This window comes from Rhinolophus hipposideros (genome assembly GCF_964194185.1).
Source record: "Rhinolophus hipposideros genome assembly, chromosome: 14".
NCBI classification, from domain to species: domain Eukaryota; kingdom Metazoa; phylum Chordata; class Mammalia; order Chiroptera; family Rhinolophidae; genus Rhinolophus; species Rhinolophus hipposideros.
This window is the reverse complement of record NC_138060.1, coordinates 37,724,132-37,747,838: the sequence shown is the minus strand read 5'-3', so window position 1 is coordinate 37,747,838 and position 23,707 is coordinate 37,724,132.

Below are 23,707 nucleotides of genomic sequence, written 5' to 3'. Positions count from 1 at the left end.
CTCTAGTGGGAGAGACAGACAGGTAATTTATTAAAATATACAGTAGATCAGATGGTGATAAGAGCTAAGGAAAAATAGAGCAAGGATGGGGCCTGGAGATCATGGACTAGAAGTTGAAATTTGACAGTAAGTGGCATGGGAACATTTCACAGAAGAGTTAGCATTTGTGTAAGGAGGAGGGCTAGGCAGCTATCTGGGGATGAGCGTTTTAGGCAGAGAGAATAACAAATGCGAAGGTCCTGAAGCAAAAGTGTGCCTGACCTGTTAGAGGAACAGCAGAGGGTCATCACGGCCGGAAGAGAGTGGGCAAGGTGGAGCATGATAGGAAACAGAATGAAAGAAGTGGAAGCGATAAGAGGTAAGGGGAGAATCATGTAGGGCTGTGTAGGGCATTTGGGGTTTCTTCTGGGTGAGATGGGAGCCCTTTAAGTGTTGTGAGCAAAGGGCAGACACAATCCACTTGGATTTTAACTGGATTGCTCTGTGTTAAGATTAGACAGTGGGGGAGCAGGGGGCAGAAGAAGGGGACCAGCTAAGGTGATTTCCAGTAAGAATGATGAGGGCATGGACCAAAGTGGCATCAGTGCAGATAGTGAGAAGTGGTTAGCCTCTGGACATATTTTAAGGAAGAATATATAGTAGTTGCTGATGAATTGATATCCAGTGTGAGAAAAAGATGAGTCAAGAATGATTGCCAGTTTTTGGTCTGAGTCGTTGGAAGAATAGAGTTGCCATCAACTGAGACGGGGAAGTCCAGGAGCAGGTAGGAGCCAATAACAGTGGCTCAATTTGGAACACATGAAGGAGATGTCTTTTAGACAGCCAAAGGGAGAGGAAGGGTAGGCAGCTGGATAGATGACAGCTGGAGGGCAGGGCAGTGGTCTGGCCTTCAGAGAGAAAGTTCCACACCTGCAGCACATAGAAGCTTTTTAAAGCCACGAGACCCCAGATCAAGGAGGGAGTGCGATACAGAAGAGAGAGGAGGGAATCCAAGATGCTCAGAGTTTGGCTTCTGGTTGTAGAAGGTTGATTGAGGGGAACAAACCATCACCGTGAGGTGGATTTTTCCGGATTGCTGTAAAGCAGAAAGGCTGTCCTTGTAACCAGGAGTGGAGTGGGAAGATTGCCATTGGCAATTCCTTAAGTAAATTGCTCAGTGTTCTTGTTTTGATTTTGATCTTAGAATATGAGCTTAAAAACATCTCATGGGGGAAAAAAAAGTTTTTCCTTTTGACTCAGTTGCTTCTTCCAGTGTTTGTGTGTGTGTGTGTGTGTGTGTGCACGTGTGTTTTCCCTGAAGCCATTCATAGAGTTGGGAGTGAAATTGTGGGTTATATGTGGCTGTTCTTCACAGCCCAGCACTATTCTCCAATTGACAGCACTTAGGAATGGCTGGATTGGCCCATATTTTCCAAATCCCATCAGTGTGTATTGGGGGCTAGAGTTGTATGTTTTTCACAAGCAAGAGGTAGGCACCCTGGGCGATGTCATTTAGAATTGCTGGGAGGTTAATGAGGATGATGTGATAGAAAGTGTCATTTCCAGGAGGCTTTCAGATAACTGAGTGTGCAGTCTCCATCCTGGGGCAGAGCGCCCTTCCCCACCCTCTCCTGGCCTCAAGCTCACCAGCCACATCCCACTTCCCACTTCCAGGCCTTTACCTGGCTGACCCTCCACTTAACGGCACTTCCCCAGAAATCCAGCCATATGATTCATTTCTTCACTTTCATGTTTACTTGAATGTCACCTATTCAGTGGGGCCTCCTCTGAGCACCTTTTTAAATCAAAAGTCCTTCCATCTGCATATGGGATTCTCTGTCCTCTTTCTTTGAAAATCTCTGTGGCTCTTGTCAACACTTGAGAAGTAAGATGCTCAGTTCTTTATCGTCTATCCTCCATCTTACTCCCATCACAGGTAAACTCTGCAAAGGGAGGGCTTCTGTCTGTTCACTGTTGTTTCCCCAGAGACTGGACCTGTGTCTGGCATAAATTAAGCATTCAAATATTTGTCAAATGAATACAGAGACAACTGTGTGGCTATTCTGATTCAAGACAAGTGAGGCCTGTGTGTTTTCTGACACTCTTACCCCTCAAAGAATTCCACATAGCACAGAATCACGGGATGATGCTTTCAGGCTGCCCTAAGGGAAATAAAATTCCCATGTGATCTCCAAATGGACAGAGTCACTTCGAAACCCCTCGACGTGGTCCATACCTGCTGGGATGTCTTGAGGTTGGAATGGACCTTCTTGGCATGACCACAATGAAGGGGCTCAGCCATGCTGCCCTTGGCTCTGCATCCCACTATTCTCCTGGGGAAATTCACTCTAATGGACCCCTGAGCCCCCCCCCCCCACCAAGTGTTCATTACACAGTTAAATGTAAGGGCCCCGCTTATGGGCAATGTAATAAGTGTTACATATCCACACAGCACAGAATCCAGAGTTCCCCACAAATCCCCAGGCTTTTCAGTTACCAGGACTGGAAGGAGCAGCAGGCTTTCCCGACCTCAGGCCATGGGGACCATGTTCCACACACATAGGCTGCTCGGCTTCATCCCAGACATTAGCTTGCAGGGGTGTTCCGTTGCTGCTGAGATATTTTCTCATAGCCCAGTCCTCCCTTTAGCACCCAGATGTCAGCAAAGCATCCTCGGTCTACAACTCTGTCTCTTAGTTTCTGTCCTCACGCAGCTGGGATTTTCTTCTCTATGTTTTCTTTCCAAAAACAAAACGAAGCAAGCCATGGATCCCGAAACACAACACAAAAGTCCTTTCTGTCGCCAACTTCCTCCTCTCAGCCTCAGAAATGGGACTTCCCTGAGGAATGGCCCTTCTTTCTGTTACTCATTGCCCAAAGTTTCAGGGGCTATCCTGCCCCTGTCCAGCGCTCTCTGTGGGGGGAGGGCCTGCACACAGTCCTGTGGAGCCCACCCCCCTAATCATTTGGCTCTCTCCTCCTTTTTTTCTCACTTGTGTTCCCGTTATGGGTTGGATTGTGTTCCCCCCACTAAAAGGTGTTGAAGTCCAACTCCCAGGGGGCTGTGAATGCGACCTTATTGAGAAATAGGGTCTTTGCAGATGAGCATGTTCTGATGAGGTCATTAAGCTGAGCCCTAATCCAATACTAACGATGTCCTTATATGAAGGAGAAATTTGGGCACAGAGACACGCACACAGGGAGAATACTATGTGAAGATAAAGCCAGATATGGGATATTGCTTCCATAAGCCAAGTGGTGCCAGAGATCGCCAGAAAACCACTGAAAACTAGGAAAGAGGCTTGGCACAGACTCTCCCTACAGCCACAGAAGGAAACCAGCCTGCAACACCTTGAAGTGGACTTTCTAGCCTTCAGAATTGTGGGGCAATAGATTTCTGTTGTTTAAGAACCCCCAGGCTGTGGTACTTTGTTACAGCAGCTCAGAAAACGAAGACAGTTCCTTTTGTCTGCCCCACCCTTCCTCCTTCCTTTTCCTTCTCTCAACTCTCACTGTCTCTCTGTTCTTCCATCCTGTCTCCCATCCCTCTTTTCCCTTGCATTACACTAACTCCTCAGTCCAGGGTCTTGGGCCTGGTCTTCCCATGACAGAGACAGCCTTGAAGGAATGCTCCTGTAAGGACTGGGTCTGGCTTGGCTCTGACCTGGGGGTCTTGGTTCCAGTTTAAGGTAAACAATCTGGTGATGCCCCAGCTGCAGAACACAGGCCCCTCCTGAGACGTGTGGCCTCATTCACCTCAGAACTCAAAGAGCTGCGATGATGAACACTCCATCAGGACTTCTGCGTGTTGCTTTCTTTAGCTTTTCATCTGCCTGTTTTCTCATCGGACACAGCATGTTTGGTTTAGAAAAGTCTGTTATGTGCCTACAAAAAATTCTGGAAGTTTTCAATTTAGTCAGGTAGCAGGTTAAAGTGCCTGAACAAATCAAAGAACAAGAGCTTTCACTAAGGGAACAGTGGACATCAGCTAGTACATAAACGTTCTGCACGTAATGGGAGACCTGGGCCAGGCCATTCAAGAAATTCTTATCAATAGCTCTAAGCCTGGTCACCATTCTGGTTTCCATCCCAAGCTCCGGTGAAGAGAAGGGCAAGAAGCCAGGAGGGTTGGGGGCAATTCCCTAAGTCACGGAACCACAGGCCTGTTTTCTGTTTGACTCTTTTACAACGTACGGTGAAGGCTGTTTGCTGTTTAGTCTCCACAATTAATGGCAGCTCCATCTTTGTCACTCCCACACCCAGCACAGTGCTGGGTCAGCAACACATGTCAAATAAATGGCTCTCGGAGATAAGATCTGATATACACTCTACAATGTGCACTAACTGAGCTGTTGACGATAAGGTAACACCCGGGGATGAGTATCAATGTTTGGCCTTCGAGAGGGAAGAAGAGATGTGCGAAAGCATGCCACCACGTATCAAATAGCCAGCTCCACCTCCTCCCTTCCCTCAGACCCCCTGAGAGGACCATGCCTGAGCGGAGCCTCCTCACTTCCTGGTTCTCCGATACAACCCAACTGCTCTGCTCTCCTGGTACTCACTCTGGGCGTAGATTGAACTGGGAAAGAACAGTGCTGCTGATAGGATGTGGCTGTGTACCTAACAGCCTCCACACAGGCTTGTGAAGGGGGCGCTTGGCATCCATGATGCTTGCGAGTGCTCTCTCTGTGCCCAAGCATTACCAGCAGGGTCATCTTCCAATGCAAAGATGACCAAGAATATAGGCTGTTCTGAGGCACTTCTCAGACTTACTGAGCTGTAGTTTACGGGGTGGGCTCAGGCCTCTGTGTTCGACAAGCCCTCCAGATACTCCTCACGACTCCTAAGTTTCATGAGCACTATTACAGAGACTGCGTATACCTCAACATGAACAGGAAGAGATCCAAACTCAAGTTGCTTCTCTCTGGTCCAGGATAAGTTCTGCTTAGGCGTGAGGGGAAAACCAGAGAGCTCAGTTTTTTGTTTTTTGTTTTTGTATAAACCTTGGGCCACAGACAGCTGTAAAAGGCTGGAGGAGAGTTCTTATTTTCGCAATAAATGAAATCATGAACCCACATTGTGGACAACCATGTTGACATGAACCAATCTCAGGAAGTTCAAGGTTTCTCCATCCCCTCACTCTCACCAGGAAAGAGCCTAAGCTGTGGGTGTTACCCAGGGACCAGGCATTGGGATGGAGCGCACCGGTCCTCGTCATTGTCATCTGTCTGCCCCAGAGTCCTCTGAGAGGGCATTGTTCCCGTCAGGCCTCCAGACACTTTCCTGCAGAGGTTCTGCTGTATCCACCTGCTCTGCAAACACAAGGCTTCCTTGGGTCACCGGCTGTCTGTGACACACCCATGCTCCTCTTTTGGGGGTCATGGGGAACTCTGCCTCACACCCACTAGCTTAAACCCGCGTAAGACTTTTCTTCTGCTCCCACACCATTCTGGTTGCAGAGGACTTTGACACCTTGCATTGCTCTGGGCTGTATTTGAAGATGGGAACATTGGTCCTCTCTGTCTGGGGTTTCTGTCATTTACTTCTACAATACTTTCTTCCCTGGGATTTGGCTTAGGGGAGGGCTTGGGACATTTTTCAGGGACCCACTGGGATCCAAGGTTTCTTTGCTTTCCCTTCAATCATTGCTTTCCCATCCTAGGGACCTTAAACATGTATTTAACATTTTTCAAATTCCCAAAGAGATTTTAGCAGCTGATTCGACACTCTAGATTCCCCTCTTGCTAACTCCAAGCTCTCGCTGGCAACTACAGATGGGCAGTTGCCGTGCACATAAACAGCTTACCACCTGTAGTGCCTGCATCTCCCTGCCTGCCTGAAGGCTTCCACAGCGTCAGGGAACATGCTCACCTTTCATGCAGAGCAGGCCAGAAGTGCTAGGGATTTAACTTTGATTGTTAAGGAAAGGAAATTGGGGAATGTCTGCCTTAGCAGATAATACCAAATAGGCTCAGGGAGACTATTCTGAGGTATGGTCTGCATGATCCTGTGCAGAGTTCCTAATGGGATTGTAGCCCCAGGAGTCCACAGTGGCAATCTGCTCACCAGTACGCCCCTTACTCCCTTTCTCCCTTCTTTGTCTTACTCTCCCACCCCTTCTTCCCAAACAACCTACATCCAAGCTGTTATCTCAGGGTTTGCTTTCAGGGGAACCTATACTAAGATAGAGGTGCCAAAGAGCATAAATGCTTTATCTCTTCCCTTTCTTTCTAGTTGTGTAGTAATTAATTGCTGAAAGAAATAAGTTCCTGCAGTGTTCAACAAGATTATTCCATTCTTTTCGTGTAAGTCTAAGTATGACAAGTTTATATAATTGGTACTGTCTTAAATCTACAGTTTTAAAAAGAGTAAAACATTCTTCAGTCTATTCTCTATTATGCCTAGAATAATATGTTGAAGGGTAAAGCGATGCCTGACATTGTAAACTCAACCTGCTTTAAAAACCCAGTTAATGCCAGTGACCCTAGTAGTATTCTGGAATTGAATGTAGTCACCCAATTTTACTGAAAAGGAGGAGGAGGAGGAAGAGAAAGAGAAGAAGAAGAAGGAGGAGGACGAGGAGGAGGAGGAGGAGGAGGAAGATGAGGAGGAGGAAGAGGAGGAGGAGGAGGAGAAGAAGAAGAAGAAGAAGAAGAAGAAGAAGAAGAAGAAGAAGAAGAAGAAGAAGAAGAAGAAGAAGAAGAAGAAGAAGAAGAAGAAGAAGGAGAAGGGAAGGAAGGAAAGGAGGGAGAGAGGGACGCAGGGAGGGAGGCAGGGAGGGAGGGAGGAGAGAGAGAGAGAGAGAGAGAGAGAGAGAGAGAGAGAGAGAGAGAGAGAGGAAGGAAGGAAGGAAGGAAGGAAGGAAGGAAGGAAGGAAGGAAGGAAGGAAGGAAGGAAGAAAGAAAGGAAGGAAGAAAGAAAAGCGTTTCATTCAAACAAAATGAGGGGGAAATTCCTGTTATTTTGTTTTCAAGAGCACCTTTTTAAAAGGCAACATCTTTCCTTCTAAACACAAGTGTAACCACTTTTGCTCAATACTTCCAGGTGAGTGTCAAACTGGGAGGGAAGCCACCGACACTAAGCTCATCCCATGTGGCTCCAACCAGAGAGGGTGATGGGGAGGCAAGAGCACCCTGACGTTGCTGATCTGGGGAGGCCAAGACTTGGGCAATCACTGTGACCCAAGGACTGTGACCATGACCGTGATCAACATCTTTCTGATCCCAGAAACAAGACTTTGTATTGCTCCCACCAGCTCCCAATGTAAGATGTACCAGAAAAATAACTCCAGAAAACGTACTCCAGGTGGTGTGCATTTCAGCTTCACATTGAGGACACTCTGAAAGTGTCTTTCCTTGTTTCTTCCATCTTTTCCACGACTCTTGTTTTTCTGAACTAGGATAAAAATTCTGTTGCAACCACCCTAAGACAACCACCCTAAGAAAAAGGCCATGTGAGCTCTCTCTGCGTAATGTCCATCACTGTGTTTGCCACCATCTCACTCTCAACAGACTTTGCTCAGGGGACCTTTGGCTCTTGTACAGAACAGGGAGGCTCTGTTGTTACTCTTCAGCTGTTCTTCCAAATTCTTTTGTTTATGTCCTGATTTAGCTATTGAACTTCAAAAGCCAAATAGTTGACTCCTTTGCCATCCTTTCCCCAAGGTAATGAGAACAGACACCAATTGTCAGAATGGGGAAAAGGCTAGGTCTCAGAAGAAATTATGGAGAGCAAAACACATCAGTTAACACCTCAAAAATCTTATTCTGACATATGAATTCCAGGGGTCTTTGAAGGTGTGAGGAGTCTCAGATAACAGTGTATCTCTGCCATTCATTATTCTTTTAATTCTGAGAATAAAGGTACATTTCCTGTCCTACTGTAGAAAGCAGGGTGAAGACACCATCCACAACACTCACATTAGAAAATGTGCAGCATGTGTGTGCATGTGCACACATGCATACATGTAAATGTGTAGTACACATTTGAAACAGACCTTGCAAGTAATTACACTGATTAGAAGTGTGGTTGAAGGAATTAAAGATGCTGCCAAATTTTTGATACAGTACCTGGAAGAATAATTACACAGGACTTGGAATAGATTTGGAGGCTAGAAGATAAGTCATGTTGCCAATATATTAGGTTCTCAGTACCTATAATCATTCTTTTGGAAAAGCACAGTGAAGTCCTACTGGGTGTCTTTATTATTATAAATAATAAATACACATTCTTTCTGAAAACATCATTGAATATCCACTATGTGCCAGACAAGATGCTTGGCACAGAGGCTAAAAACATGAAAAGAGGTAGCCAGTAAGACAGGTCCACAAATAATTATAACCATGCACTGTGCTGGGAGTAATCATTGAGATGCACACAAACTAATATTTGGATAAATATTAAGAAAACAAAATGAAATATAGAGGTCTGACATTTTTCTAAGCCTGGAGACAAACAGCAAAAGTGTAATCACCTTTCCGCCCATCCATATGCTGTAAGACCTCACAAAGCTGTGAGAGGTCTTACTTTCTTGGCATCTGCTGGTTCTGTGACTTCAAAGAGATTTTAGTCGTGTGTTAATAATGAAGCCAACTTGATTCCAACTCTGAGGCGGCCACTAGTAAAGCCTTGCATTTGGTTCTGTTAGACATAGACAGGGCTCAGAAGTTCCAGCAGGTAACTTTGAGGGAGGAGGATAATTCTACCATGGATGATTACGTCTTTGTTTACAGCGATCTCCCATTGGGTCTGTGATCCATGGAAGGTGGGTCTAGAAGAAAAATGTTTGTCTTCATCAGCTCATTTTAACCATATGGAGATTTCTGAGCATATGGAGAGTTCTCTTCTTATCAGCCTAGTTCCTGGACCTTTTGTAATGTAGATTCAGAAAAAGGGCTGGAGAGAGACTGAGCCAAAGAGGCATGGGGAAAAGGAGTGGATTGTTGTGTTTGAGTCAGTTCTCAGGTTCAGTTTTGTTCTGGGAGAATCTGAACGATGGAAAAAGTGGAGAATAAAGAGGGAGAAAAGGAGAAGGAGGAGGTAGAGCCACTATGAGAGAGGCTAAGTTGGTCTAAACAATGAAGAGGTGAGAGGGAGGAGAAAGAAGGAAAAAACAAAGAAAGTCTTATGGACTAAGCACAAGAGAGGGAGATTTCAAGTTTGGAGGGTGAGATGCTCTGAAATAACTACAGGAAAGAAACAGTAGGATGGATAAAAAAAAAAAGAGAGAGAGATTTTAAGAGGTGTCACTGTCCTTCATCCATCAATAGCAAAATACACACTCCTCTGAAGTGCACGCGGAGTATTCTCCAGGACAGACCATATGCTAAACCATAAAACAAGCCTCAATAAGTTTAACTCTTACAAAGTGTGTTCTTCAACCAAAAAAATGGAATGAAAATAGAAATGAATTACGGACAGACATTCGAGAAATTCACAAAAATGGAAATTAAACAACACATTCCTTACTAACAAATGAGTCAAAGAAGAAATCATATGAGAACGTAGAAAATTATTTGAAAAAAAATGAAAATGAAGATACAACATACCAAAAAGTATGGGATGTAGCAAAAGTACTATTGCAGGGAAATTTATAGCTGTAAATGTCTATATTAAAAAAGAAGAGAGGCCGGCCCGGTGGCTCAGGTGGTTGGAGCGCCATGCTCCTAACGCTGAGGTTGCCAGTTAGGTTCCCACATGGGCCGGTGAGCTGCGCCCTCTGCAGCTAAGATTGTGAACAACAGCTCTCCCTGGAGCTGGGCTGCTGTGAGCAGCTGGAGGTTGGCGTGAGCGCCGGCAGCCAGGCGAGAGCTGCTGTGAGCTGCTATGAGTGGCCGACCCACGACTGGCCACCGACTGCCTCTGCCAGGGGCAGCGCAAAGCTCATAATACCAGCAAGGGCCAGGGAGCTGTGTCCTACACAACTAAGCTGAGAAACAACGGCTTGAACCAGACTGGGAGGGCGAGGGGAGGTGGAAGAAGGGGGAAAAAGAAAAAAGAAAAAGAAGAAAAATTTCAAATCAATTATCTAACGCATCACCTTAAGATACTGTAAAATGAACAGTGAACTGAACCTAAAGCAAACAGAAAGAAGAAAAAAATATAAATCTTGGACATTCTTTCATATAAGTATTTCGAAAGCTGCCTCATGTTATTTAATGGTCACATAGTATTTCATTAAGTGGATAAACTTCAATGGTTGATTTTAACTAGTTTTCTAACAATGCACATGTAGGTTGTTACAATTTTTTGTTCTTATAATAATGCTGCTTTAAATATCTTTATACACACAAAATCTCATATATATATGTGCATGTATTTGTAAATTCCTAAAAATGGAATGTCTGGATCAAATAAAATATGCATTAAAAAATGTAGAGCTGTTACAAATTATACTCCAAGAGATTGTATTAATTTACACTTGCAGTAATAAAATATAAGAATGCCTATTTCGCCATACTTTTACCAGTGCAGAGTGTTGTTAACCTTTTTTTATCTTTGCCTACCCAGTAAGTGAAAAATGCTCAACAACAAAAACTTTACGTTACCTAGTTATAAATCTTGCAAATTTTGTGGGGGAAACGATAAACTTTATTGAAGAAATAGAGGTAAACCTGAAGAGATATACCATGATCCTGGGTAAAAAAACTCAATGTCATAAAGTTGTCAATCCTCTTCAAATTCATCTATAAATTTACTGTCATAACCTTCAAAATCCTAACTCCGCTTTCCATGATTTTTCACAAGCTATCCTATAATTCTTAAAAAGGGGTAAATAACTAAGAGTAGATAAGATAATCATGAAGAACAAGGAGACAAATCCTATTCACCAAACATCTAGATTTATAAAGCTACAATAATTAAAATAATGTGGTAGTGGCACATGAATGAGAAACAGACTAATGGAACAGAATCTACTAGCTACAGATTGATAAAAAAATATTTAAAGTCTGATAATGCCATTTCAGCCAAGGATGTGGGGGAAAGGGATTGCTTACATGCTGCTGATGGGAGTGCAAATTGGTATATTTCGACGAGCATATTGGCAATATCCTGCAATGTTAAGTATACACATACTATCCAACCCAACATTTCCTCTTCTGGGAGAATTTTGTATACATGTCCACAAAAAAACATGTACAAAATATTCACTGAAGCACTATATTAGAAAAATATGTAAAATAACTCAAATGTCCATATGATGTCATATAATGAAGTCCTAGCCAGGCAGTTAGAACGCGTGAACTATTATAAATCTACATGAACCAACACAACTAAGTCTTTAAAGCAACATCAAGTGAAAAAGTAAGTTGTAAAATGACACTTCATATTAAGTGTATGGGATTAAAACATAAAAATTATTCAAAAGAACAACTCTTTCCGGAGACGAGTGTGGCTGAGAATGAAGGGAAAGAAGGCACGGAGTGGAAGAAGGTGGATGTTAGCTGTGTTTGTAACTGTAACTATTAATTAAAACAAAAGAACTGATGCCAATATGACAAAATATCAACTTTTTTAAAATGTGGAATGTGAATATATGTGTGTCTGTTACATTCTTATACCGTTTTCAGTATGGTCTCCTCAGTCTCCCGGCTCCATCTCCTCAACTCGGGGCTACCCCAGACTTCACCTGGGATCCTCTTTCCTGCACTGCAGCCTGGAAACATCTGTAAGCAAGACACTGGGAAAATCCTAGGACTTGCCTGCTCTCTCTGTGCTACCTGATGGCCAGTTCCTGAAAAACATTGTTTTATATTTCTTCCCGGGTTTTCAGTTGTTCCTGAATTACTTGAGGAGGAAAGTACTTCTATGATGTCTTCATTTGGGGTTCCCTAGAAGCAGACTCAGGGTTTAGTTGATCCTTCCAGAATCTGTCTTTGTGAATTTGCCTACTTCTTACAATTTATGTGTAACCTCAAAATCAATATTTGTGTCCCTTTCCCAGTCATTTGTGGACCTGTACAGAGGGGCCAAGAATTTGAGTTACCTGATGTGCGTGTTCCCAGCTGAGGTCAAACAAGGTGACCATTCTGCCTTCTTGTTTCAGCTTTCAGACAGTAAACAAGTGTGCTTTGTGCTTTCTTTTCAGTGCCATGTTTTTTGCATTTTTGTGCTTCGTGTTGGTGATTCAGCTGTTTAAAATGGTCCCCAAGCACAGTGCTGAAGTGCTGAAGTGATGGCTAGTGCTGAAGTGCTGTCTAGTGTTCCTAAGAGCAAGAAAGCTGTGATGGGCCTTACAGAGAAAATACAGCTGACCCTTGAGCAACGTAGGTTTGAACTACAGGGGTCCACTTGCATGCACATTTGAATAATAATAACTTATACCTATGTGTAAGGGACCCATGCAGTTCAAACCTGTATTGTTCCAGGGTCAACTGTATTTCCCATCTGTGGTTGGGAATCCAAGTATGTTGAGGGCTGTGGATTTTTGGCTGCATGGGCAGGTGGTACCTCTAACCTCCCCACTGTTCAAAGGTCAACTGTAAATGCATTAGATGAGCGTCCTTGAGGCATGAGTCATAATGTGGGTAGCTATGAGGTCAGTGCTAATGAATCCAAAATGCATATTAAATAAAGTGTCTATGAACATAAACACATAAACAAGGTTATGTATTTTGATGAAAACATTGTGACCAGAAGACCAGGATCCTAGCTCTATCAGAGAGGTGAAACCTAACCCTCTATTTCCCCTGGGCACCGTAGTTCAAGATTCACCAATTCAGTGTTCCCAGCAACTGTATAGAACATTACTGTGACGAATTCTTGTTATTGTACAATACACTGTACAAGTAATTTATTCAGGTGGCAAAAAAAATTAAAAATCACTGGTAGGGCAGATAGGGAAGGTAAGGCAGCCTTTAAAGGGCATGTCAACAAGGCAACTACCATTGTGGGTAACCAGAGCTTAATATAGTTGGGGACCTCTGGGAACCAAGGTAGAGCATGTGCACCCAGTGATCCCAAGCAAGGGGTAGGCAGCTGGCGTGTTCATGCACCAGTCCCCCTCAGGTGAGGATTGCTGGGAACAGGCACTCATGGCTTGCTGAGGAGCAGACAGAGGGACTGGTAACCAAAGAAAGTCCTCAGGCAAAGAGGTATAGACACGGCAGTTGAAATCCATCCTGGGTTTCTACTACCCTGGAAGAGGATATGAGCATCTGCTACAGATGGGATGACCAGCGCTTGTAAGCTTAGATGCCGCCAGAAGCCAGACAGGTAACATAAGCAAGAGCAGTAGGCTGGGAGGAACTGCATGAGCTGGAGAGTTTCTTTCCCTGTCTAACAAGAACAGCTGTTACTCAGCCACAGCCAATTTTTGCCATGCAGCAAAATTGACCTATACTTGCCAGATCTGATTTTTCAAGAAAAGTGGGAAATGCAGATTTTTTTTAAAACGTGAAATCCCTAATTTGTAAAAGTTGGCAATAAATTTTTAAAAATTGTAAAACACTGTTAAGGCCAAACAAAATATGTTGGCCTGCCAACTTCAAGCCACGGACTGCCAATTTGCAACCCCTTTGACAGAAGATGTGCAAAACCCCACCTGTTGGGTATGAGCCCAGAGAACATGTATCATTATCTCATGTACACTCTAAGGAATTCTGGGAGGGCCAAGAAATGCCTAGAACTCTGTCCTGACATCCATGTGGCGAGGCACCTCTATGTCTCACTTCACTTTCCTGCCTTGGGAATTATTAGATGGCCAAGGAGCACCATCCACCGTGCCTGGTGAAGTTCTCCAGTGATTTCTTGTCACTGTTTTGGCACTTTTACTCTCATGAGAAGATAGTCAAACCTACTGGGCTGTTCGTCTGGCATCTGCTAGTCTACGCAGCCAGTCAGCCCACTACATAGCTGAGAACAGGGCTGCCTGCCCAGCCTTCCACCTGCACATAGAATAGAGATTGTCATAAGGAGCTTGCAAGTCGAGTGGCAGCATGTGTGGAAATGGAGCCTAGGGAATTGGCCACCATCTGGCACTTTCTGCAACACAGAGGGAGGAGCCAATGGCTGCCTCCCAGGGAATGGCAGAGTACCTAAATCAGTCAGTGTTCAGGGGTCAACTAGGGAAGCAGAATCACTAGAAAAATATACACAGGAGTCCCCCCTTTTCTGTGGAGGATGTTTTCTAAGATCCTCAGTGGATGCCTGAAACTGCAGATAATACCAAACCCTGCATATTATGTTTTTTCCTATATGTACATATCTATGATAAAGTTTAATTTATAAATTAGGCACAGTAAGAGATTAACAATAGCTAATAACAAAATAGAACAATTACAATAATATATTGTAATAAAAGTCATGTGAATGTGGCATTAGTAAGTAAAACAAGAGTTACTTAAACACAAGCTCGGTGATACCACCATAGTCAATACGATACCTAAGCACCTACTAACAGGTAGGCTAACAGGTGGGCAGCAAATAGAGCATAAGCTGAACAAAGCGATGAGGCACACCCTGGGCAAATGAACACCGGCAATACAAGATTTCAGAATGCTACACAGAAGGGCGCACAATTTAAACCTTATAAATTTTTTATTTCTGGAATTTTACACTTAATATTTTTGGACCACAGTTGACCATGGGCAGCAAACTTTAGAAAGTGAAACCGTAGATATGGGAGAACAAATGCACACACACACACACACATTATATATACATACATATATATGTGTGTATATATATATATATATATATATATATATATACATACATATATATAGATACATATATATGTATGTATATATACCAGGGGTGCCAAATAAATGTATACAAGTGGTCACTTTGGTCAACATTGCTCAAACCGTAGTTCGCAGTAATCAGAAGTGTCTGGATGCTGATGGTAGCCATTTTGAGCACCTTTTGTAATTGCAGAAGTCAAACATGACTTGTATTCATCTTTTGTTCTTGGTATATATTAATACAGTTTTTTCCTTTCTTAAAATGTGTATATATTTTTTGGCACCCTCTATATATGACATGTATATATGTAATGTATATGATATGTATACACAGAATATATATGATATGTATATTTATGATATGTATATATATATGCTATGCATATATATGATATGTATATATAACAGGTAGATGATATGTATATATGATATATATGCACATATGATATATGTATATATCATATATATTTTTAAGGGGGTCTTAAGGGATTTGTTACAGAGATGCGGCCTTACATAATCATGGGAGCTGGTTAAGCAGTCTCTGTAAGACTGTGGTCTTCACATCTGATACTGGAGCTTGAAGTCCACAGGACAGGCAGTTAGGAAGGAAAGATAGATACCAAGGGGAGATTAAGAACAAGCTGGATCCCGTAAGTAGAGCTGGAACCCTGCAAGGATGGACAAATACCTGTGTCAATTCTTGTTGCCTCTGACGTAGGTGATGTGGGTGTCCTACAGAATCCGGGCCCTTTAGCACAGAGCTCTACACAGACACCTGACCCAGAGATAGGAGCAAAGAAGCTGAAGGAGGATGCAGGGGAAGGTAGAGCAGTTACAGGCCCAGCAGCTACTTCATGCCCATGAGGTGAATCAGCAGATCAGCAACAACATGTGTGAGCTACACATCTGTTGCTTCCCTTCTGCCTTCCAGATCTCCCCAAATTCTCTCTTGTGTCCCACCATAGGGATACTGGCAAAGCTCTATCTGTACCTCTGGGGCTGCCCGAATGTCTGGTTTTTGACTTATGACCAAGAAAAAGGCAACAGGATGTATGGTATATGGTTTAAAGTCTGAAACTCTCCTTGCAAGCCCCAGTGTTATCTTCTTTACTGGAAATTCTGGAAGTTTGCAACTGGCTTCACCAGTTTGATAAGCCTGGCTTGACTACTGAAGAGCCACCTAGTTCTTTTCAGTAGATTCTCCTGAAGCAAAGGTTCCTAGCACAGATCTTGGCAGTTCAATCCAGAGATTCAGTGTGGTCTCTGTGGGCAAAGGTTGGACTGTTGTGCATAAACCTGGTGCTGCAGAATGTCTCTTGGACCTACACTGCTTTCCTGCATTCTCTTTCTCTCCCTGTCCTGCATCCTTTGCCTTTCAATCAAAGTCTTGTATGAGTGTACTCTGTGGAATCTGAGCAATCCTTCAAATATCTGAAATAGTGGAACTACTATAACCAGCATAAATGAAAACATATAAGAAAGAGAATTCTGGGAAATGCAGGTCAGCCTAACTATTTGACACATTAGGAGATTACCAAAATGTCCATTGGCCTCAGTGCTTTGTGGCTGCCATCTTGTTAGAGGGAGGCCTGCTCTTGGTGTAGGAAACAAGATAGCAGACCTAGTCTATTTCAAACAAATTGTTCCACAGATGCCTGGGGAAATCAGAGCAGATGGATTCTTAGAGGAAGTGAAGACTTGCTGATTTCTTAAAAAGTTTCCCTTCTTGTGATTCTGTAGCTAAAAACTTATGATGTTTCTTGCTAATGAAGAGAGAAAATGTAGATGAGAATGTCTGATTCCTCTTGGGAAGGACCCTCTTGAAAGAGCAGGAAGACATAGAGGAGAAAACTAGAACTGCCAAGGGCAAGTTACAACATAGCAGATTTTGGCTCGATCAGTGGGTGGATTTTATAACATTAGAGTAATTGCTCTATAACTGAAGGGAGTGCCTTGTGAGGAACTGAGTTCAATTTTTTGACTTGTTAGTTTTAAGAAGAGATTTAATAACATTCATCTATCCATCTATCCTTCCTCCCCTCTCCACTCCTTTTCTTTCCTTCCTTCTTTCCTTCCTTCCTTCCTTCCTTCCTTTTTTTCCTTCCTTCCTTCCTTCCATACATCTGTCCATCCAGTTACTTGTTTATAAATGCAATCATTCAACAGACATTTATTGATTACCTACTCTATGGCCAGGTGCTATGTTGAGTTCTGGAATCTGTGCCAGGCACTACTCTGGGTGCTAGAATTTAGAGCATAACAGGGAAGGTTGTCTGGGGGTTATTGACCATCTGCTAAGTGCCAGGCACTGCATTAGTGCTAGAGATTAGAACCTAGAATAAATAACAGTCTGAGACTATTGTTGAGATTCTTCAATTGTAAGCCATTTACTCTTAAATGGATCTCACAGTTGGTGAGTGCCAGCCTGGTTGGTCCTACCAGACACGATTCCTTTACCCACAGTGACCCACAGGGCATCTGCAGCCACTAAGACTCATGTTTTCTTGGCTGGGTCCAGGAGGGTTGGGATGTTCTGGGCTATGACCTCATTGTTTATCATTTTTGAAAAGCTTCTGCCTCCCTTCTGGAGGCTGGATCAGAGCCGGAGACAGCAGGGTGGATGTGTGAAATAAACTCCAGCCAGCTTTACTATAATCTTAAACATCCAAACAACGGGTCACACGCCTACAGCTCATGACTTCTTGGCAGCTAGGCTGATCCTAGCTCTTCCACTTTTATCTGCTATTTGACATGCGAAAGCATTGGAAACAGCTAATCTGTGAATGTTTACAGTGTAAAATCCAAATGCATAGGGAAGAGGTGAATTTATGAACAGTCCAATCTTACCCCTCAGGGAAAGACTAGAAAATACATTTAGGCTGACATGTAAAGAGCTGATGTGATCCAGATGCTGTAAATTCAGCACCCCGCTCTCCCTAAGCCCCGTGCAGCATCTGGAAGGACAGGGCTGTGGGGTTGTAGGACATGCAGGTATAAGAAGACAATGAGGGCAACGGTCCCCAAGATGGGGGACAAGGGGGCTGGGCTTTACTTCTTGGATGTTCTTTGCACTGTGTCCCAATTTGCAAGGGTGGGACTGTCTCTAAAGGAGGCTTTTCAAAACCTTGTGTCATCTTGAAAACATGAGATGATCCCTGAGAAAGATTGTACAGGCTGGAGATAACTCTTGACAAAAGCAGTTTGCAAAAAGCAGGCAGAAATATAGGCCTTCCCTGACATTAGAGAGGCAATAAGAGAACTCTGGTTGCCTGCAGGAGCCTTTCATTAGGCCTTGTGTGCAAAAGGCTGTGTGTCCAGATGCTTTGCAGCATAGATCCCCCAAGCAACTCTTCAATGTTTGGAAGAAGGACCTTGTTGTGAGTTCACCTTGAACTTATTGAGTAAAATGGAGGTAGAATTTGGAGGAAATCTTTTGAGAGGTTGTCTTAGAGGCTGGGATTGAATTTTATGTACCTGATTCTGGGTTGGTCATAGGTGTAGTGGTGATTGGATTCCATTTCAAACTCTGCAACTCATCCTCTGTGTACTTCTGGACAAGTCACTATTTATTGACAAAAGAAAAGGGATGGCTTAGACATTCACCAGAGATTTTTCAGCACTAAGATACTATGATGGAACTGGACATGCGTTATAAAATAGAGATTTCACCTGAGCCATTTATACAAAATCTCTCAATAGCCATGCAGCAGCAGGAAAGTGAAGACATCTTGAATATTCTATGCAGCCTCTCCGCTGTCTGAACGAGAGCGAGTTCTTGGAATAACCACGTTCCTGGCATCTGCAAATACAACCCCAGGGAGAACCAAATCATTAGCCACAAAGAGCCGTAACTTCAGGTGTTTAAGACTAGCCTGCCTTCCCATTAAAAATGTCCATGCCCTTGGCTCAAATTATTGATTTACATTTTAAATTACATTTGCATATTGATTTCAAAAGGCCCCCTCCACAGCTCTGTAAATAAATCAGATACATTAATTAGAACCACCGACTGCGGTAGCACTCCAACCCAGTAGTGAAATTACTCACAGAGTGCAGAGTTGAGCTTGTAAACCAATCAAGAGAAGTGTATCCTTGATGGGGGAGGTTAAGTGTGCTGTTGACGGCGACTGTCTGCTCCTTAGTTGGGAGAGGCAGAAAACAGTTTCAGAGAGAAGGCTGAAGGGAGCTCTCTGGGGACGGTATTTGGGTATTAGTACTTTTTCTACTGGAGGGTGGGAAGCGTACATACTGAACAAGCAGCTTTGCAGCAAAGATTGGAAGCCTTGCCTCCCGAGAATCAGTGGATCTTCTCTGTAGAATCTGCCTCTTCCTAATAATAGCAATTACTATTTTCATTTTATTTGTTTATATATTAAGCCTTTCTTTTGCAAGGATTTGTGGCCCATTGTGTGCATATTCAATTCAATAGGACAGCTAAGGACACTGGGTCGAAAGGAAAGTAAGCTTAGGGAGTAAGATGACACCAGAAGTAAAGTTAGCACAAGAAGTGTAAATCACAAAGTCTATGCAATTGTTAAGAGTGAGCCACTGTGAGCTTCTTAGCAGCCAACGTAAAGATGGGAACATGATTAGCCATCAGATTTACAGTATCCATAGAATAAGAACATCCAATTGGATAATCCATAGGTTCTCCTGGTCATTGTCCATGAAACCTGGAGTTCAGGGTTTTAGTTTTTAAATGACAGGTACCTGGTGATAAAGTGTCTACATTGATTGGTAAGGGCACTGCCCAATGCTTTGACAATCAAGAAATTGTAATATAGGGCTTATATTATTTTTTATTTTAAAAAATTGCTTAAACCTGTGTTTATGCCCTCATGGAAGCCAACTCCACACCTTCAGTGAGAGGGGCAGAAAGACACCCTGAGCAGAGCCAAGGTTTTCCTCTAAAAACTGTTTTGGACAATGGGACTATCCAAGGTCCAGTGTTATACGTCCCAGAACAGTGGGTTCTTACTCCTGGCTATGCTTCAGAATGACCTGGGAGCTCTGAACAACACTGAAGCCCAGCCGCCAGGGGATTCCAAAGATGGGGACGATTGTCCAGAGCATGGATAGGGTTTTTTCAGGTGGAAAAACCAAAAACGGCTGTTACCAATCACTGGCCACAGCCATAGTTAGTAAGATGCCTTTGCTAGGTCTAAGTGATGGAAGATCCTGGTGAACATAAGGGAAAATGTACCTGGAGAGAGTAGGGGAGTTGACCTGCTGCATCAGATTGTTGGAACTTCGCCAATTAGTCTTGGAGGGCACCTGTCCACAGTAACAATGTGAGCCCTTTCAGAATAGGGCCCCCTGTGGACATTTGCAGTGACTTTGGTTTATGTAGGGTGACTAGCCATCCCAGCTGGTCCAGGCTAACCAGGTCACGGACTTTCATTGCTAAAACTGGGAAAGTCCCAGGCAGAATGGGATGAGTTGGTCACCCTCCTGGTTTGACTTCTTCTCAAGACAGAATCAGAGAATGGAGGGCTGACCTGGCCAATGAGAAAGAGTCAGGCTGAGATGGTTCTAAGGCAGAACAGGTTCTGGCCTTCTGTGGATGTTTGCCCAGTCAGCTGTGGCCTCATTTCTAGCTGGGCTGCCAAACATGGGGTCCTCTCCCTCCACCTCTGATCTTATCTCTCTGAGACAGTTCTGTGTCTGTTCCAGTTTCCAGCTGGGGCCCTGGAGCCTCCGGGACCTGGGAGAAAGTAGAACTTCCTCAAACCCTGAAGATGTGCTCTCTGGGACAGTCTAGGACCTTAGCTCACTTCCAAAGTCAGGAGATGGGTCTTCAAGACTCACTCCTGTCTTTTGCCTGGAAACTTTGTCCTTGAAAATCAGGTGGACAGCCCCAGGGTACAACAATCAGATAACACGGGATCCCCACAGGCAAATGGTGGCCTGCAACCAGGGCTGATTTCGTGGGTATTCACATGGGCCCATTCTTAGAAGGGCCTCCTCTTGGTTTAATATTCTGCTGTCACCATCTTGAAATCCTTCATAAGTTTTGCACAAGGGGCTCCACATTTTCATTCTATACTGGGCCCCGCAAATTATGTACGCAGTCCTGCCTGCCACCTCAGCCCAATAAAGGGGGCAATTCCAACAAACTGCTTTCATTGCCATTGTGGTGCCATTATGGTAAATTAAAAAAAAAAAAAATCAACAATAAAATGGGGAAATTTTACTTCAGGGCCTCACAAGCCTGGCCAACTCCTGAGCCTAGATCCAAAACCTCTCAAGCAAATTTCCAAAAGACAGCCCCCAAATCTACATTTTAGGAAAAGTTCCTGGGTAATTCTGATGAATGGTGAAGATCAGGCTTTTAGAGCAGAAATGGAGTTTAAGTCAAAATATATAAAGAAAAAAAGGAGGGGCAGGGAAGAAGCTGTGAGAGGTATGAACAGCTTGGAGTTGCTGGAGACAGAACTTCAGACCACTGCACTCAGCCTACAGGTCCCCATTTGGCCCCTATTGTGGCACTTTTTGCTCATCATGTGTTTCACTTCCTGAAAGTAACAGAAAGCTATCTCTATTACAATTCCTGTCACCACGTTCTTTGAGCCCCACGCCTGCTCTCTGCCCATCTTTTAGCCTCTGCTACCCCTTGAAGCTGGGCCAGGCTGCCTAGGAAGAAGCCCCAGATCGGCCCTGGAGCTTCATGTCTCTGCCTGCACCCCTCTCAGGTCTCAGAGCTTCCCAAGGGCCCACTTTCTGCCCAGCCCCTCGACCCCATATTTGCTTCTGATTTTGACTCACCTTGGCCTGTCTCCTTAGCTGACTCTTTCAGGTACCCTGGTAAAAGACTCCAAAGCAAACAATTACCCATTCCCTCCAGGGCCAAGCTGCTAATCTTTATGGTGTCTTTATGAGAGTGAGACAACAATGCTCCAAAGCAAGTCTCACATTAGTAAAAGGTGCAGCAGGGCTCGCTTGGAGCATAGTTGGATCTAGGGGCTCTCTGTATCTCTCTGCTTTGATTTCCTCTATCAGGACTCAGAGTTCCATCTTTCCTTACCAAAGGAAAGGCAGGGTGACTAACATTTCTTCCCCCATCACTGGTAGCAGGCATTTGATTGGAATGGTCTGCCTCCTCTGAGGTCTCTTGTCATCTGATGTTGACCTCAGATGATGGTATGCTGGTTGAAGTTTAACAACTGGCTCTCACGAGGGAAGTGGGGAGGATGCCCTGATTTGCAGCATTTGCCCATTTTTGTGAGGTAATATGATCGTTGTGGCCTATTTCAAGCTACCTAGCACTATATTTCTCCACACAGGGTTGGGAAGCGATTCACAGTAGCACACCATTACATAGCAATTCCAGATGCCACATATGTAAATATCCTCAAGTGCATAGATACCAATAAAATGTAGTAAAATAGGAAGTGACAAATTGTGAGTATCCGTCACCTTTCCTTTTAATATAATTCATTTAGTTATACATTTATATAATTTAATTTTTAATAAAGAGTATGTTTAGGAACCAGCTAGCATGATTCCTGAAATTTCATAACCTGCTCTCACGAGCTAGTAGCAGTCATCTCCAGCCCATCAGTGATTCTGGAACTGGGCTCAGGGATTAACAGGGCTGTGATCAATTACAACGTTCACTAAGGGCACAGAAAGGAAGATGACTGGCACACATGCCATATATCTACTTTTTTTAGAATGTCAGTGATTTTATGAAAGCAACTTTTGCTTTTTAATTGCAAAGACCTTGGTGTCACCAAAGGAAATGGCAGATTTCTCCCTGGAAGGGAGCATTGTAAACTTGCTCCCAGTTTGCAATGCTTCTGTGGTGGCGGTTGACTACATCTCATTACCATTGCCAAAGTCCTGGAAAGAAAAGAGTGAGAACCACCTGGGGAAGAATTTCTCATTTTGCCCCAAGGTACTAACAACTCTATTACTGCACACTACAGAAACGCCAACTGCTGAAATGTGGGCGTAAATAGTTTTTCAGCTTCTTTTGCTTGAGTAAAGGGAGTCTTTAAGGTCACAATTGCACAGTTTAATATCCCATTAAGACTTTCTACGTTGTTTTCCCATTTCCCTTTTGTTTTTCCTCGTGGTATTTGCCAGCAGCTGAGGAGAGCTGGGGTCTGGCTGGTTCTCTGAGGGACCAGGCAACAGCTGCCTCAGTGGAAGCATGAAGGAGTTAATGTGACGTTCTGCGTGTCAAAGTCTCTTAATGAGCTGTTAGCATTTGTTACAATTTGGCTTAGTGGCTGTGACTTGAGGACTTCCAGATATTGCTTTTGGAGTGGAAAAAGGCTCCCTGAGAACTAGAAAGCCGGGTTGCTTTCCGCCCCCACCCTTGGCTATACCTGTACAAGAATCTGTTCACAGTGGATCCGATGGAGGGTATGAGTCACAGTGAAGGCATTATCATGCTCACCAACAGACATTTTTCCCCATTTATTTTATTTTCTTTTTTTTTTTGCTTTATTGGGTTATAATTAACATCTAATTAAATGTGTACATCTTAAGTGTCCAGCTCAATACCTTTTTTGCATATACATATGTAAATATCTATGTGACCAACCCTTTATCCAGGTTGGAATCGTGTAGTACACACTCTTTTGTGTATGGCTTCTTTTGCTCACTGTAAGGTTTTTGAGATTCATTCACATTGCTGCATGTGTCAGTGGTTCATTCCTTTTTATTGCTGAGTAGTATTCCATTGTACAAATAAACCATAATTTGTCCACTCATTCTCCTTTTGATGACTATTTGGCTTGTTTCCACTTTACCAAGAGATATTTATGCTGTATAGGGCATTATGTTAGCTTCTGGGCTATAAAGAAAGGTAAAATATGTCCCTGCCCATGAGGAGCGTATGTTTGAGATCTGTACTTGAAAAATAACTAAGAATGCACCAAGATATCAAACAAAATATGACTCTGACTCACTGAGCAGAGTCTGAGTCGAGGACTCAGAAAAAGGGCGTTTTTTAGGAACATCAATAAAGTCTGTTTGTAAATACCGTACATGCACTTAGAAGATGAGGCAGCTTAAAAACATCAGCTGCCAGAGAA